We start from the raw sequence: 18,351 nt of genomic DNA on the forward strand, positions 1-18,351 counted from the left end.
CCGTCTTTTATTGCGAGAGTTGAGCCCAGATACATTAAAAGAACAGATTTTTATACTTCGAGACATTGAGCATTATTCTCAAAATCAATATCCAAAATACTTTACTAATCCAGTCAAACTGCAAATTGTACAAGATTAAATTCTTAACATACGTACATCGTTCGAAAATATCCGTTTCCTGACTATCATTTGGAACCGCCAAGGAATTTTTTCCTTTATTCCCCCCCCAACCCCGAACCCACCACCTTCCCCTACCCCTCTTTCCCCTCCCCAACCCCAATATCCCCTTCCCCCCTCCCATAATCGAGGCTTTAGGACACAGTCCTATGGATGGAAATGAGCGTCAACCCCTCTGTCGATTCCAGCAGCTCTGTCTACTCTAGTTTCCTCCAACTCCTGCGTTTTATTTTGATACCACTAGATATTGAATAAAAATATTTTTCTATTGGTAATCAATTTAAATCACATTTCTTAGTTCACACACTGCACTTAGCTTCACCACACAATTGGCAGCCTTGTTCATTAGGAGATTGTTACCCTCCGTGTTACATCAAAAACATCCATGAGCTCCTCCTTTTAATAGTAAATAAAGGAGTTGTAGCTCTTTAACTGCACCAGGTGTGGTTAAGGGAGGTCCCAGATGATGAAGCATGCCACTTCGGTGGGTGATGGGACTTGGTCCTCTATAGAAGGACTCTTTCATGTCCGAATATGCTGTTTTGTTGTCTTTGTGTTCTAGTTAGACCGTTGTAGACCCGCGGATCCTTTTGTTGATAGAGTGTGAGTGATTTGGGGACTGATCCGTGCTGGTCTCTAAAATTCCCTTAGACCCCCTAACCTAGTGTTTTTCTCAGTATTTACCGGTGACTCCCATCCTGACGACGGGGAATGATTCAGGCATGTGAATCTATGAAAGATACCCTAATACTGGATAAATATGTCTTACCAATTTTTTTTTCTTTCAACAAACAAATCTATTGACAGACCCAGGAGACGGTGATGAGCACCTGCATCGGCTCCAGTTTTGCTGAGTCGTACCTGGGCTGGTGGGAGGACCAGGTCGTAAGTAACATAGTCATTTTGAAAACCACGTCATCCTGTGAGCATAATACATCAACTATATTTTTTGCATTTGGAAAGGTGATTTAAAACAAGCACGTGATTTTGTCAACACACTTAATGAACGTAACTGGTGCTATGTAAAGCGCTCTGATACCCGATACCAGGTCAAGTTTGCGCTATATAAAACTCTGGAAAAAAAAAAGACAAATCTAAAAGTATAATTTCCAAAATCGTAAATTAAAATATGACTTTAACATTAAGTTGGATTTTAAATTACTACCAAATGAGTCTTTGAAATATTTTCCTAGCTGCCCCCAAACTGAATTTAGCCCATAATAATTGTCATAGGGTACATCAATGAATAGTCTATAGGAAGCCAGCCTTGCCACAGTGAAAAAAGACTTTGGAGATTTACCGTGCACCTTGCCCTAGGAGCATTTTGGGCCTACCTTAAAGGCAACTTATACGTACTAAAAAAGCAGGTTTAGGCTTGACAAAATGATTATTTTGCCAGATCGAAATGGCACTTTAAAGGTACACACAGAGGCTTCAAGGACCGGCCTGAAATATGTTTTACAACACTATTTTAGTGGGTGGCACAACGAGTGCTACAGCCCACTTGCAGCATTTAATTCACAAGCCCTCTGTACATGTAGTACCATATACTAAGGACTCATTAGAAAATTAAATGTGCCAATTAGGTGTATGCCAGTTTTAACATGCTGCCCCCTGCATTCTACGTCCAAAGTTATGTCATTAGTTCCCCATTTCAGCCAATCTCATTTAGAAGGTAATTCTCAGCCGTGGCTTCCAGAGATTGGAATCAACTTGCAATAACCCCCCCCACCATGTAAAAGATCTTGAATTGTCTGCCACCCCTTTGATGCAAATCTCTATCGCACCCCAGCTAGCTTCATGGTGCATAAGTATCAAGCCAATAGCCACTGCTAGATTTTTGGCACCCTATGTAAAGTCATATTTTGCTGCCCATAAAATCCAACAATATTTGATGCTTCTTTGAGCAATTTGCTGCCCCTAGTTGATTACACCCTTTAATTACCATGCCGCAGCACTGGCATTGATAAAAGGTACCTAGATGCATAATCACACAGCATGCAGTTTCCAAGTGTGCAGAATGATTCCAAAAAGCGCTAGAAGTTATCATTTTAAGTGAGTACTCTAAAACAGTACACCACATTTGAGCAGGGCCCAACAAAGGACACTATTCCGCATTATGTCCTCTTAGCTTCAAGTTCCCCCAGGGTTTTGTGATTAGTCTTAGTGTCATGAGGCTAAAGTTACACAATGCTGTTCATTGGCTAAATAAATGACATAATTTAAGAGTCTGTGTATAAAAAAAAAATGTATTTTATTTCACACATCGCCTTACAACTTTCCATATTTCATGCAGCTTGCCGCTTGCGCAACTTTATAAATAGCGTGAAAGCGAAAACTGAAAAGGCACATTTTTCTGCCTGGAAGTAACTTTCATTTCTACGCAAAAATTTATAGAATGATGTGTTTTTTTAAATGCTAGTGAAGAGCTACAATGTGGAGACCCTGACTAAAAGTATGGCGGACTTAAAACCCAGTAAATATCGCTTTTCCTCTGCTCTATTTAGAGTTGAATGCCGTGCTGGCGGCCCTGGTGGAAGCCTTTGAACAACAGACTGTTAGATATTGGGCTGTCAGTCAGAGTACCTCAGACCATCTGTCCTAATTGAGGTAGGAGTTTCCTGTCCTCTGAAAACCTGGCGGCCCTGAATAGGAAACCAAACTAATGGCTACCAACGACCAGCGCGTCAGGGACATTTGTATATTTTTATTTTCAGTAAGAAACTTTCACCTGTGCGTTTGTGTTTGAACAACAAAACACTTTTTTTTTAGCAGGCACATTAAACATGGTGGCCTGTCTGGCAAGTTTTAGTGTCTTCAAGCGCGCACAAATCTATGGTGGCTCTGCTGAAGGCACAGACATCCATACCTGCCTGGAGGAGACCTCCAAGTATCCCTCTGTTCTCCTAGAGGACCTACGACCCTGCTGCCATGCTCGGGTACTCGCAAACATTTTCCCAGGGGCCACAAACTAAGGTCAGTGGGGTGCCCGAGGGCCGCATTGATTCCAGCACGGCGGCAGTGGGGCTTTTTATAATGCAGTATCTGAGTTGCAATCCCTCTACAGCACCTTGGGGCAAGCTTTCTTTGCTTGCTATCGTTAGCCTGGGAGAGTCAAGTGTAAAAAGGAAGTAATGAATAAAACAGAATTGCACAATGTGGAACCATAAAACCTGGGATTAATGATGGGTGGGAAACAGCCTTTTTAACGCAACCGTTACAATGCATGCGATTACATCGCATGCCGTTGCAATGCAAAAGGTGTGCAGCAGAGGGTAGAAGGTGTTGGATTTAACTCCAACACCTTCCCTACTGTTGCACACACTGGAGTTGGAATAGAAAATTAATCTATTCCAACTTCCAGCGCTCCCGACAGAAAGTCGGGGTAAAGTTTTGCGTCGCAAAGCGTCACATATTCATCATGGATTCCCCACTTGACCAAATTGTGTGATCCAAGGCTTTGTCTAATTTCAGTTTGCCTCCTTTGTCTTCATTTTGCCATGTAAGAGCACCTTGAAATACATGTGGGCAAGATATATACTGTATAAAACTTTCTCTTGTGTTTGATTTATTCAACTATAATGTTGTCTACCTATAATAAGAACCCAGACCACCCAGGCTGTTCATTGTGATAACTGACTTGTCTGTTAGTTTAGTATTGGCGGCATGGCTGTTTCTACGTTCATTTTGAAAATTGTCACTTTTAAAAAATACATCTCAAAGCACTGATATAATCTCATGTATTGAGGTGAAACACGTATTAATGAAATACACTTTTTTTTAAATGTTGAAAATCTTTTATTTTTACACTTTTGTTGAAAGATGTCTTAAACATTAATGTGTTCCTAAAGGGTGCACACCTTATTTGCTTCTTTTCTTTTATTTCCAGGGGTTTAGCTTCAGGGGGGTGTTGGGGTGATACACCCCCCTAATAAATGTATTATTTAGTAAATAGTTGGGTACAGTAACTTTTAGTCAGCTATGGTAAGGAATCTGTCGGATTTCACCTGGGATTTTTAAAAACCCATTCAGACGAAACCACACATACATTCTTCTGTTTTGAAGGTCTTAAAACATGGATATTTTACGAAATACTGTGTTTTAAGTACCCTTCACAATCCGCACTCCTTTCCCTTTCCTTTGCCCTTTAGCCCCCGTCAAGCGCTGTTTCAAATATAATAATTAACATGATCCCAGCGTGATTGCCGGAAAATCTGAAGCTCTACCCCCCCCCCCCCCCCCCCCCGTCTTGCTGACCAAGTTACGCCCCGTTTATTTCAGTTAGTGTAAATAAACGCTTGCCCGTTGAATAAACACCTCTAAGAATGTTAATGCTCTCAGCAGCCCAGTGCGGTGCCCCATGTTAAGTTCAAGATGGCCGCATGTGGCCCATGCGTCGAATCGCTCTGTGAGTATCACTGCTCTATTTTCATGGCTGAAGACTATAGTTTTATTATGTACTTGCATATGGTTTCATCTCGACTGTGTGCTGGAATCCAAGTGGTAAAAGCATAGTAAGTACCAAGATCTGAGGTCCGGGTGGAACACACGACAATGTTGGTAAATGTAGCTTTTTATAGGCTTGACAACAGAGAAGAACTTTTGAAGGTTGAAGTTTCCCATGTGCACCTGCCATGAGCCGCTTGCACACATACACTGTCATCGTGAAGCAGGGTGTCTCTCCAAACACAAGGTGATGTCGCATATATCGCTTTTTGCATTGGGCTTCAAGGAAGTCAAAAATAAGAAGATTCGATGTGGGCAGGGTCACCATTGCTAGAGCCAATCCGAAGAGGACCCGCCTGCAGGAAAACTGATTCACTTCCTGAAAGGCCACTGCTTGCGAAAGACTCAAAAGTCTGGGAAAGATGCAAACAAATGTAAAGCAGATGTGGTGTGATCAACATTGTGATGGGACTCGTGGGCGAGGCTACCTCGGCATGGTTGGCATGGCAGCGGGGAAAGAACACACACACACTAGTTACTTGGGTGCCGACGAAAAACCCAGTGTGGTCTCTACCCCTCTATTATGTAGCCTCTGGCCACATCTGGGTAGAGGATGTTACAGGGTGCAACTTCCGGTTCACACCAGCTCCACGAGGCCAGTGCTGGGATCATTCCATCCTCCCCCAACTTGGTGTCAGCCTTCGTCCTGGTGCTTAGCAGGCAAAGTCTCTGAGTCTGTGGCTTGGCCTTGGATTTGGCCTCAAATCATAACGCCGAGGGTGGGAGCGGCGGCTTCCGCCTCCAGACCACGGCTCATGCTGAGGGTCTGTCTTGACGCTTTCCTTGGTACTCAGTGGCTCAGTTGGGGAGCAGCTCAAAGGCTGTGGCCCCAGGTCGTTGTTTAGTCTACTGACTGGTTGGCTTCTTGACTGGGGCAATCCACCCTTCAGAACCACAATACATTCCTTGTGACAACCTCTCGCCCTTTCTTGGTGGTGCCCATGGTGCACTCGAGTGGGAGACTGTCCACGTGCCTGGTTCGAAGGGTGTCTGGAACTTCTGTTGATCTTTTACTGACATGAGGTCCCCGGGTAGGAGCTTTCAAGGTTTAGCACGCCTCTTCAGGCGTACACGTGCGTTGGTACGGGGTGCACGTGGTCTGGGCGTCAGCTGGTACATAGGGGGTTGGTGTCTATTGGCTGGAAACAGGGATAGTGTCCCGCTGATGTCCGCTCAGCATCCGGGACCCTAGGGACCACTGCGTAGTGCAGTGAGGTGCTCCCCGGTACTCTTGCAGGAAGTGGTGCACGCGGAGTTCAGGGTTGGCGTCTTACAGCAAAACATCTACACACCTAAAGTGTCGGGGGATGTGCAGGAGACATACAAGAAGTGCACCCGTGACTGCCCCTCTGCCCCCGTCTTCGTCTGTGCCTTTCCCCCCATTTTAACCTGAAAGGAACATGAGTGCTGTTCTCCTTTTCTCCTGAGTCTTGGGGTTCGGTTCCATTGATTGAGATTGACTGAAATGATTCTGATAAAGATTTGGACAATATGAACTAAATCGTAAATCCCAACTCTCCAGCTGCAGGTGCGAACTGATTCTCTACAGTGGGTCTCAACCATGATCAATTGTTTAAGATGCAGACCTATAAAGTTTTCTATTCCCAAAGGCGGTCCTGTGGAAACATGCCCATTTCCAACGCCAGTCGTGCACCTATTTGAGCTTTTACTTTAAAGACCAGGTGGAGTTGTTTCTGGTATTCTTTTGCACCTCGTCCAGAGCCCTTCCTGTTATTGACAGCTGGAGCCCCAGCAGCACCAGTAACTGCATGTGGGAATTTAAGACCAGTTTGGACTTAGAAGCAGCTCTTTGCCGCCATAAACCCCTATTAATTGTATCACAGCTGACCTTTTGGTGGTTATTTTATGGGTGTTTAGCAATGCTTGGGCTTAATTACATTTTTTAACAGATCCTCGACTATCAGGGTTTAAACCCGGAGAGTCCTTCTTACTTACACCCACAGTGTCTTAGAAACTAGAGTAAATGGCAGGCACTGTGTACCAGACTTGGTGGACTTGTTATTGGACTTGGCTGAAAGCTTAATATTTATACACATGCTTTTAGGTTTTTGGTTTCAGTCAACAGCTAATAAAAACCCACTGATCCCAGGAATGTGGGTGTTCGGTTGAAGCCGAAAATTACAGAAAATCTGCCACTTGAGGGCAGCAGAGACCAAACAAAAGCGTAGCCAAGTGGTCCCAGGACTTCTCTCATAGGCCTTGGTAGTAGTGGTGTGTGGCCAAGGAAGGGTGGGCAAAATAACTATGCTGGGGGTCATGAGGTGAGCAATTAAGATGGGTTTGAGAGCATGCTCAAATGTCAGGCTATGTATTTGAAAATGTCTGCATTTTCTTTTAACACAAAGACTGGCTGGTATTTACTTTTCTTTCTGTAGCCTGCAAGATTAGAGCACTTTATTAAGTGAACTATCTGGCAATATTGTTCGGGTACAGGAAATGTCAAAGGCAAGGCTGTAGGTAGTATGTCAGATTTTATTTCCAACACACAACACAATTTGAAACTTTTAAATGAACTGTACACATATTTCAAAATATATCAGTAGTGTGGAAAGCACAAATGAAGCACATTTTTTGTAATTCTGATAGGTGATGAAAACAAAGATATTAATAGCATTTGTTTGGTGTTGAGAGCATGCTTGCACTGCTCTCTCTTTCCCAGTTGTGCTGGGGGTGGGACCATACCTTCTGGGAAGTGCTTAATTTCAGCCGGTGGTAGGGTGCTCAACACCAGCACTTAATTGGTTTATGGTGCTTGTGCACCTGCACCGAATTGTCAATAACACAGTATGACTGTCTGCCACTTGGTGGCGCTGCTTATCTAAATTACAGATGAGCAGATCAACGGTTGTTTCTGAATACAATATACATTAAACATTACTAATATCTACCTCCCATCCATTCCTTTAGTTTTAGGGACATCAAATAATCTGAACTGTTGCACTTACAGGCAAAAGAGTTGTTCTGGTACCGTCACTGACAGCGATGACGGGAAATGGGTGGTGCAAGCTGCTGCAGCCTCCTGGCCAGGGCCCTGGCACTTATTATTTTACAAATTAAGCACTTCTTCTGGGCTTGTGGTCCCTGCAGGCTTACAAGTTGATTGGGTTAGTGGAGGCATCTTGCTCTATTATGGCTATACTTGGAAGCTGGGAGCTATCCCGACTGGGTGCCCCTCACATTAGGCCTCACATTGTAGAAGCGCCTCTGTGGGGTAAGCCATAGTTACTATGGGAACTGTCACACAAGTGTACTGACCGAGCAGCTTTAGGATTACACTACGGTGACCAGGCGTCCCGGATTTGCCCGGACAGTCTTGGGTTTCACGAGCTGTCCCGGCAAATTTCAAGAAATTAATCCCATGTCCCAGTTTTTGAGAGGGTCAGCTGAAAACGCTGGGAGGAATCTTTTTAAGTTTTGCAAAACAGGGATAGTTAGCTGCTGTTGTATGAAGTCAATTTAATTAACGCGCATGCGACTGGCTTTAAAAGTAGTATTTTATGTAGTTCTTACTGCCTCTTCTGTAATTCTCTGCTAAGGAGCACTGTCATTCTGTGCGCTGTGCGGAAGTAAAATTGTAGTCCTGTTTTTGGGAAATGTCCCGGTTTTTGGCTTTAAAAAACTCTGATTACAGTCACTTTCAGAACACCAACGGCAGAGCCCTGAGCAGCAGGGGGTGTCTTTCAGCCACTACATTAGCGAGATTCGGGTGATTAGAAAAAAAGCAAATGGCAAAGGGAGAATTTGATTCATTAAAGAGCAAACGACTAGGTTAAGTAGGTGAGCCTACAAGTTTTAAAGCCCTTAACATTCCCATGCGCAAAGTGTCAGGTCACTCTTGCTAAAGAGTGGAAGCTGGGAGGAATGAACAGGTATATGCAGGGCCACTGGAATTATGCGGCAGGAGAGGGACAAATTATGCAGCAGAGTTGAACAAATTATATGGCAAGAAACAGAAAATTATGCGGCATAACGCGCACATTTTTAAAATAGTAATACTTCATTATTTTCTACTTTTTACACTTATTAACACTGTCTGGGAATTGGATGCACCTCATTAGTACCAGTTTAATAACCAAGTACAAAAATAAGCAAACAGAGAGATGACCAGTCAACGTTTGCAAAAGGCCTTCCAAAGCGTAGCAACATATGCCTCTGCACTTTTATTAACTTTTGAATCGTTTGAGTTAGAAATTACATTTTTTTGTTAAAATCTGCAGATTATGCAGAAGATGATGGATTATGTGGCAAATGCAGCAAACCTAGAATTATGTGAAAATCACAGCGGATGCACAATCACAACATTCCAGTGGCCCTGGGTATATGGAATGCTTGAAGCATCTTCTGACACTTGTGTCTCATTGCCACACTCCACCTTCCAGAAACAGAAGACATGCCAAGCACGAAACCATTGATATTTCCTCTGCACTCCACCTCCTCATAATAGCAATGCTGTCTATGATCATCCATGTGCTCCGTATGAAGAAAGTGAAATCTCTGATATACGCCTCCTCAATGTAGAGTTGGTCCTGCTATAGGAAAAAGGTTATCTGTATTAGGTGCTAAGTGTTCTTTGTGAATGTATTTTGCAAACATTATGAATTTTTGTGGCACCATAATATAGAACTACTAATAACCACTGCGTTTCTGAATTTGCAAAAGAAAATGGCGACGTTTATAAAAAACGTGAACATTAAAAATAGGAAACTTGATCTATAGAGGACGGAAACCTGCTGTGTTCCATCTTAGAATACAGTTCTGAGTTAGTTCAATAAAAATAATTAAAACTGTAGGTTCGGTAATTTTTGTACTGCACTTAAGTTGTATCAAGGCAGTCTTTGTAGTAGGCAAATTTAGGATGTCGTAGTGGCAACAGTGATAGGCAATGGTGTCATTAGGCATTTTTAGGTCTTGCCTGCCACACAGCTTTTAGGGGTTCCAGCAGGCTTTCATATTTTTTGGTGGTGACCACTTTGTGACCACTTGTAGATGTCTGATCAGTGGCGAAGCTAGATGTTTTGCCGCCCCACGACAGCTGCAGATAATGGGGGGGGAAGGGGTGCTGGCGATCGCTGTGTTTGCTGCCCTGCGATGGCCGCATGTAAGAGCTTAGAGCCTGCCCACTTCTTATCAATGGTTGTCTTTGTTGTCGCTCTCATTAACTTGATTATTATTCAATTGCTTACCTTGTTCTTATGTGTGTCCCTCGCCTGAAGCACAGCCTCTTTACCATCCCTTTCATTGGCTAACTTGCATCATTACACTACACACATTTAGGGAACAATTTTTTATTTTTCTTTAAGAACTCCATGTGTTTTCAGGATCTCTCTCTCATGTGCCTCTTCCCCCCACCAAATCATACACTCACTTCCCTGAGCCATCCAAATTGCTCCCACCACTTCCCCTTTGCTGTCCCTCCTGTGATGCTTTTTTCACCTGACTCCCACCACAATGGCACCACCTGCACTTTAACCTTGAGCATCTTAAGCTAAGGCGCAGGTGCCACGATCGATTCAAAAGTAAACAAATAGAAAAAAATACACTTTTTTCTATTTGTTTAAAGCACCCTCGCTTTAGCTTAAGATGTTTAAAGCTAAAACACGGGTGCCACCATTGTAAAAAAAAAATAATAATAATCAGAAAAAGAAAGGCATACGGCCGCGTTCGGCCAGCATATGACAAAAGAAAAGCGCAGTCGTCATAATTCTTGCCGAGGCATGCTGTGCTGGATAAATGATTTTTTAAGAAAGTTTTGAGGGAGAGCGTGTCCTGCCTGTGTTGCAGGTAGTCCTGGGCTAAAATTCCGTTCCGCTTGCAGAAATTGCGATAATTTGACATTTTCGCGTTCCGCGGAGAGCGCGAAAATGTCAAAATTTCCGCAATCCGCATTTTGACCGGAAATTTTTTGCTTGCTCGCGCTGTAAAATAATACATTCTCGCGTGCGCGCGATCGCCTTACCTGAATCCCCGCGTTCGCCGACAAGTTTACCCGATCCGGTCGCGTTCTCCACGAGATGTTGGATTGTTGGTAGCCATTTGCGCTGTCTCCCGACAGTTCGCGCCCGCAGTAACGTCATTCGTCGCGCGATCACGTCTTTCTTCTCGCGATCATACACCACGAGACAAGTGAAAACAAGATGGCCGCGCCCGCGAGCAACCGCATGGGTAAGTTGGCGAGCCGCGACCACGCAGAAAATACCGCGAACGGGCGGGAAAAAACTTTCCGCATCTTCGCGATATTTCCGCGTGTTTGCGGAGATTTTTAACATTTTCGCGATAATTTGCGAAAGTGAATTTCGCAAATTCCGCCCACCCATAGTTGCAGGCAGGACAAACCTATTTAGGAAAATAAAAGAAAATAGTGCTTGGAGGCTGTAATTAAAGCCTACCGATTAACAACACATGTAACAGGAGGTGTCCTCATGGGAGGTTACAAGAAGAGAAAAGGCGGAACTAAGGAGGGACTATTAAGCCTATTGACCAATGAAAAGCCACCATTTACAAAGGACAGGAGCCAATTAAAAAGATCAATGGAAAGTGGGCGGAGCTTCATGCCCTTATCCTGAATACAGCAGTGGCCAATACCTTTAGCAAGTACTTTAGTCTCTACATTTATTAACAATATTTTCCTGTGTTCTTCACAATCACCGGGATGCTTGCCTTTTTTTTGCATGATGACTATTGTAGCCATACGGAGAGCATGGGGCAGAATAACATCTGCTTTGGACTTTTCAAACATACATTAAAGGTGGGAGTCAGTTCACTAGATATACCCTTATAGAGCTCTACTGGCTGGTCACAAGGGCCCGGAGCCTTTCATGAGTTAGGGTCCTTTATCGCTTCCCAAATTTTGGTTTTTGTGAGTACCACCTTCAACTCTCTCCTTACATCCAATCACAATCTCGGTCGACTAATGTCTTTTAAAAAAATCCTGAGTTTCCTGGAGGCCTGCACTGGTCTGTCTGTGATAAAGATTCTAATAGCATTTGCAGAATGCCATCGCTATGCCTTGTTCCTATGTTATTGTTCCCAACATTGTACATTCTCTTTTGAGTGGCTAGGTAATGATCCCATCCGCATGTGTCACTGTGTTTTGGTATTCTTGTTTCATTTTGAGTAAGTACCCAGTTAGTTTTCTTCCTACATCAATGTATCTTGATTCCAATTGTAAGATTTCCCCCTCTGTGAGGTCAGCCTGTTCTCTTCTAGGTTTGATCATTTGAAGCCATCAGAGATATCACCTGCCCCTTGATGACTGTCTTGTATGCCACCCACACTCTCATCTGAGATTCCACCATTGCACTATTTTCTTTAAAGTATAACTCAGAACTTTCCTTCAATTGTTGCATTAGGTTTATCTTTTAACACCCAATTATCGAGTCCTCTTCCACTTGCCAAACATAATTCCCTCTTTTAGATCTCCTCTCAGCGGCGAGTGGTCAAATATTCCCAAAGCCAGTTACGGAGCTGTGATAAATCTACCAAGGGAGTGTCTTTGTGTGACAACGTCATCTAAATGTGAGACGGTCTAGTGGACCCCTGAGCAGAAGGAGTAATGCTTATCTGATGGATAGTGAGCTATTCAGATTTCCACCAGCCCAAAGGCATCCAGAAACCTCCCTAGCTTATCTCCTCATTCTTTCCTCCTGGACCTTGTCTATCAATATCAGATGAAAGTGTCAAATTTAATCCTTTCCTCATATCAGTATCTCCTCCTGCAACTGGCACACTAGTGGCCCTATATCTCTCAGTGTGATCTGTTACAGGTTGTGCAGCAAATATACACACACCAAATTGATGAAATTCCCATACCAGGTTTCGGCCACCTCTGCATATCGCCCTTGTGGGCCAGTCCATTTCTTCTTTTCACTGAAGGGTATTGCTTTCCTTCCTAATACTGCCACTCTTGAATCGGCCATGCAACCCGAATGCTCCAGCACCCTTTATCTACCTCTATCTAACACTTAGCAATTAGCCCCTCTCAAGAGAGTTTCCAGTAGGAAAATTATGTCTGGCTTGTGCCTTTGAAAATATTGGTGGACCACTCCCTTTTTATCTGATCATCCAGAACATTTACATTCCAGGACAGGACGCCCAAATTCAAATGCTAAGGACCATGTCTCCTGGGTCCTGCCATTTATTGTGGGTATTTCTCTCTGTGTCTCCTGATGTTGCGTCATCCATCATTTTCACATAAACCAGTTCAGCTCTGGGCCTCATCACTAGCATTAGATAGCGAACAACAACTCCCATCCTTATTTATCTTTTTCTTCCCCACCGCCCTGTGCTGCCAGCCTTGAACTGCCCACTTCCCCAATTCACACGGAGCCGTCACCCCCAACAATCCATCTCACTATTCGTGGATGGCGAAGACTAAGTTTGTGAAAAGAAAAGAAAAATAAGCTACAATTGAAACACACTCAACCAGAAAAATACTTCCTCTCCTATTTCACCACGTTACCCACCTTACTTCCCCTGCACCCGAATACTTCCACTTGTTTGCTCTTTGGGCCATCTTTACCGCCGTTTCCACTCATAGGTCCTTGAATATATCATTCAATTGATGCTGATGGTCCGCTCCATTGTCTGGACATCTGGTCATGCTGTCCCGTCCTCCCATTTTCTGTTGCAATGTGATCCCTTTTTTGCATCGCCCACAAGTGTTGCTGGGTCCCACCAGGATGTTTCCCATTTCTATATCCATATCTCTGTCACCTCAGTGCCCTGTCCAGTCTGCAGCTCCTCAGTATGATCTTTGCTCGCCTGTGTAATTACACATGCGTCTTATCCTCTTTCTGTTCCTCTAGTGCAGTGTCCTCCAAGGAGATCTTCAATTTTCTCTTTTACTGTGATATGGAGCATGGATGAGTTTGTTTTTGAGGAGCTGTTTGCCAAACTTCTAGTCACCTCCAATGTTTGGAATGTCAATGTCTTGTTTTCTACCATCACACTCAGCTTTGCCGGGGATGATCGTCCTGTATTTTAACTTCCGCTCTCTAAGCTCTCTTTTTACTGGTTCAAAATCCCATCTCTGCATCTGCACCAATAGGGAAAGTTGGGGAAAAACCTGATCATGGCATTTTCGAATTTCAGTTGCCCCTTTTTCCTGGCTGCTTTAAGTGTGACATCTATGTCACTATGGGTGAAGATTTGGGCTATGATTGTTATCAGGCGTGCCCTAGGTCTCTGTGGGTGCATTGTGTCCTGTGTGATCTCTCTGCAGAGATACATTTGGATAGTTCTAAGAGTGTTTCAATTCCAGTCCTCTATAAACAGTTCTACACTCGGTCCTCTGCTCATTCCATTAATTCAACTATGCTGATATTAGTTCTCTGCCATCTACTTTCAGAGTCTTCTAGCCTAGCTTGAATCATTGCATTAGCCTTCTGTAATTTGTCCATCCCACCTATGAGGGTCTTGCAGTTGCTTTTGAGTGTTTTTATAGTTTGTTCATTGTGTACAACCTTTTCAGTCATTTTCCTAACATATGCACACAGGCTGTTGTCTATTTTGCATTCCAGCATTATCTTAGCATTTTTCACTGTTGTGATAATGTTTTTCAACATGGTTCTGCATCATCATTAGAGTTCATTGATGCAGTTCATCCTCCTCATCCATATTCTTGTTTTGAAGGAAGGCATATCCGTCAACCTTGCTTTGCTAGGACAATCTCCCAGCTTTGTCTTGTCCCATCTCATTGTTCGAACTGAGGTGCCGGCTTTTTATTTACTCTCGATTTGTGGGATGTCTCCTTGCATATGGCCTGTCTACTTGAATATTCCCTTCACCTTTTGTGCGCCTATGCAGGTTAGGGGCAAGGTAAATTGCCAGTACCTACCAAGGAGGGGGGTACATTTCCCAGCCACTCTGAGCCCCTCCTGTGGTCTGTCCATTTTCTCCATTCCCTCCCCACTTCTTACCTCCTGATCACAATCACTTTCAGCCTGGCTCTGTTACACTTCCTGCGCAAGGAGGTGTCTTAGTATAATACTTCATTGACTCTCAGTGGACTATGCAAGCATCCTCTCTGTTAATGCTAGCCCTATATATGTCCTGTCTCTTCCATTTTACTCGCCTCTGCCTCGCTATCCTCCATCTTACCAGGAAGCCTGCTTCAATCCCTTTTGGGGACCGTGTGCGCCTACTCCAAGACCACCTCTTCTCCTTAGCAGCAATAGTATCTGTTTCTTCATGCCAAGGGTTTTGCAAGACTCTGTGGGTCTTCCTGTGGGTTTTGGTGTATACCACCCCTGCTCCATCTTCTGTATCTGTAACCACTTCTGGTATTTTAGCAGGTGCTCCTGCTGCTCCTCACCTCTCTCCGGATGCTGACCCAACAGTGGGTGCCCGATGTGTCAAAATGGGTATCAAGTAACATCCACTACCGTGTCCCACTGATATTCTCAGGCGGGAAGCCTCCCCGGGCTGCCTCTTATGGACAGCAACCTCTTTTCTGCAGCCACCAGACTGCTAGTGCTATGGGTAGCGGGAGAGCGAGTAGGCTGGGCCCCGGCCTCTTTTCTAGTTTACTTTTATCTCGGGGCAAATTTCACTGCTCCATGCCCCAAGGGTTTCACCACCCAGGTGTGAGGCTTCTGGGCCATTTAGGGGGAGCCCCAGCCTCTGCTTCACTTTTCAACTCCTCTGGGGAAAACTCCACTGCCATTTACCCCCAGGGTCTCACCACCCGTGTGTTCTCCTGTGCCAGGCCGCAAGTATCTGTCGAAGCCGGGAGCCATGTAGGCCGCAACCCAGTCGCGTCCCACTGCATATGTATCATCTATTGCCAGGCCATGGGAGCATGATTTGGATGGGCAACAAGATTCCTGCATGCTGGCTCTGGCCACGCCCAGCACATCAATGGTATGAGTGGCCTCACCTGCTAGCTCGGCAGCATTCCTTCTTTCAGGAGTGGCCGTTTGTTGCATGACTTTCCGGATATTAGGGGGATGGTTTGATGAACTTGGGGAGCCCTACACCTCAGCAGCCATCTTGTTTGGCACCTGTCCACTTCCTGTGCTGTACATTAATGACAATTGTTGGGAGACAGGACATGATTGTATTCATCAAGTGGAGAGTTCCACTTTTGAAAATGGCAATTATGTTACAGTTCACATATGCACACTTGGTCGGGAGTGAGGCTGTAATTCAGGAGCTCAGAGAAATGATTTAGTAGTTGGAAACCAGATGTCCCGATTACACTAACCTGACAGCCAGGAGCCACGGGAACGGAGATAGTCCTCCCTCTCACCTCCTGTTCAACCCTCCACGCTAATTACGTAGCACAGGCAGTTGGTCCCAAGGGGAAAAGGAAAAGGGATGGATGCCACAAACGTGAGAGAAGTCGTCAACTCCAGAGGATTTACAGGCACCCACATAGAAAGGACCAGGACACGGGAAGGGGTTGGTCTAACTTCTTTGAGACTAAGGTCGTTGCCACTCTCTGAAAAAATAAACACAACACACTCAGAACACTAGTGAGTAACTGGAAGAAGACAATTCTGTTTCTTAGCGTATCCCCTCTGCTCCTTCCCTTCTCTTCTTTGTTAGAAGACACTACTCACCAGCCAATATCCGGAGAAGGTAAAAAGGGGTGGTTAGGGGTCTTCCCCAATTGCATATCATAGGGGACAGGTGCCCAAAACAGGAAAAGAGAAGCCACCATTAAAGGTCCAGAAAGCGATCAACACCTCACTAGAAAATAGGTCTAATAGTCCCAAGGACCAGGCGCGCAACACCCATTGGGCTCACCGGGCTTCAGACCCCCACCCCCCATGTGTGTCAGCCCGGTTGAGACAGCCTCGCGGGCTGGCGTCCGTCTAATTGCAGCCGGACCAGAGTACTTCTCAGGTCTTTAAAAGACCATTTACTCGTTAATAAGGCTTTTGTTGTGTTTTCACCCCTTCTTATAGCCACTCTGCCTATGGCTGGAAGAAGTAGCCCCCACCGAAATCTTTTTCAGCCCCCCCCGAAATTTGGCTCTAGTTGCCCGCCTGCCAAGGACAGTGCACTGACCTTAATAAACCTATGAAAAAATTAAAGGCACCAACTGCATCGAAGAAGGGCTATTGGCACCTAAAAAGGGAACAAAGATGAATCACAAATCCTGGTGAGTAGACCTGCTAGAGATTAGGGCATCCAACCAGGATCTGAGAGGGGAGATGAGTGGGTGAGCGTCCAGCTCTGTAGAAGCATCAGGTCAGAACTACTCTGGTAGTACCTGCAGCGGGAAAAAAATGGAAATCCACAAAGGAACCGCTCCTGCGGTTCTCCTCTGTAGCCAGAAGCGAGCGCTTTAAAGCATGCAGAGTACGTAGGCGTGATGTTCCTGAGGCACAGCTCCTGCAGTCCTCACTACGGTAATCCCAGAGTGCCCCGCGCATCATCGGGAGCCCCTGAAGAGGAGTTGCAAGTAACTGCTAAACGGGGAGTGTGGCGGAATGCCGACTCACCAGATGTAAAGAGGCACAGCTCCTGCGGTCCTCTTACGCAAGAAATTGGCACAACCAAGGGGCACATGCATCAACAATGCCATTTGCGATTCCTTATTAGCGAAAAATAAGGAATCGCTAATAAGGAATAGCAAAAGGCTATGCATGTAGGAATCGCTATTCAAATAGCGATTCCTTAACTTTCCTTAATTGCTACTAGCAAATTGCGAGTAGCAATTAAGGAATGCCATCCCAATCATTCCTATGGGCCTCCAGGCCCATAGGAATGAATTGGAGATTGCATGAGCAAATAGCGAGTACCAGTAGGTTCTCGCAAATTGCTCATGCAATTTCAAGGGTGCAAGGGTGTCAAAATGACACCCTATTGCACCCCTGAAATTGATATGTGCACATATGTTGCACACACACATGCTCTAAGGGCATGTGTGTGCGCAACATGAAACTTTGAAAAATGCACAAAAGTGCATTTTTCAAACTTTTAGCAAATTACCATGCAGTTCATCTTCATGGTAATTTGCTCCCCCTATTAGCGAATTCGCTAATTTTTTAACTTTCATGCATTGCATTTAAGGAATCCCAAATTGAGATTCCTTAAATTAAGGAATCTCAATTTGGGATTCCTTAAATGCTATCGCTATTTAAGGAATCGCTATTTAAGGATTCCTTAAATAGCGATTTTTGCTTTTGGGTTGATGCACTGGGATTGGTTATTTTTAACTCAATACCGGAAGCTATTAGCGAATCAGTATTTTACCGACTGGATTTTGGCTTGATGCATGAGGCTGCAAAAGTGTTGTCTGCCCAAGAAGGTGAATCCAAAGAGAACCACTCTAGCGGTTTTCACCAAGAAGATATGGTGAACGCGGCCGATTGCCGATCACCCTCGAACCTGGAAACAGCCTGGGTCTCTCCTAAGACCCGGAAGGAATACATGTAAGCCAAGCGGCTGGTGACGGGAGACGCGTGTTTACATAGGCGCAATTGTTAGGGAATTGCCTCACAAAATCCACCACCCCATCCCCGGGACCTGCACGCCGGGTGTAATATTCTGTTTTAAGTGAAGGCAAGTATATCGGTAAGTAGAAAATGTACTACTTTAACTGCCACATCTACGTAAATTGAAGACACTACCATCCTATGAGAGCTTCTAAGCTCCTAAGAGCTCTTCTAAACTCCAGCTCGTACCTTTGGGTCATGG

General features: G+C 44.6%; 1 protein-coding gene across 1 annotated transcript in view; it reads left to right on the plus strand.

Moving 5' to 3' along the window:
* The window catches only part of B4GALNT1 (beta-1,4-N-acetyl-galactosaminyltransferase 1), a 693,972-nt gene that overhangs the window by 49,336 nt on the left and 626,285 nt on the right, over positions 1 to 18,351 (plus strand). The window lies entirely within an intron of this gene.

The sequence above is a fragment of the Triturus cristatus genome, chromosome 4_1 (genome assembly GCF_964204655.1).
Source record: "Triturus cristatus chromosome 4_1, aTriCri1.1, whole genome shotgun sequence".
Lineage (NCBI taxonomy): Eukaryota > Metazoa > Chordata > Amphibia > Caudata > Salamandridae > Triturus > Triturus cristatus.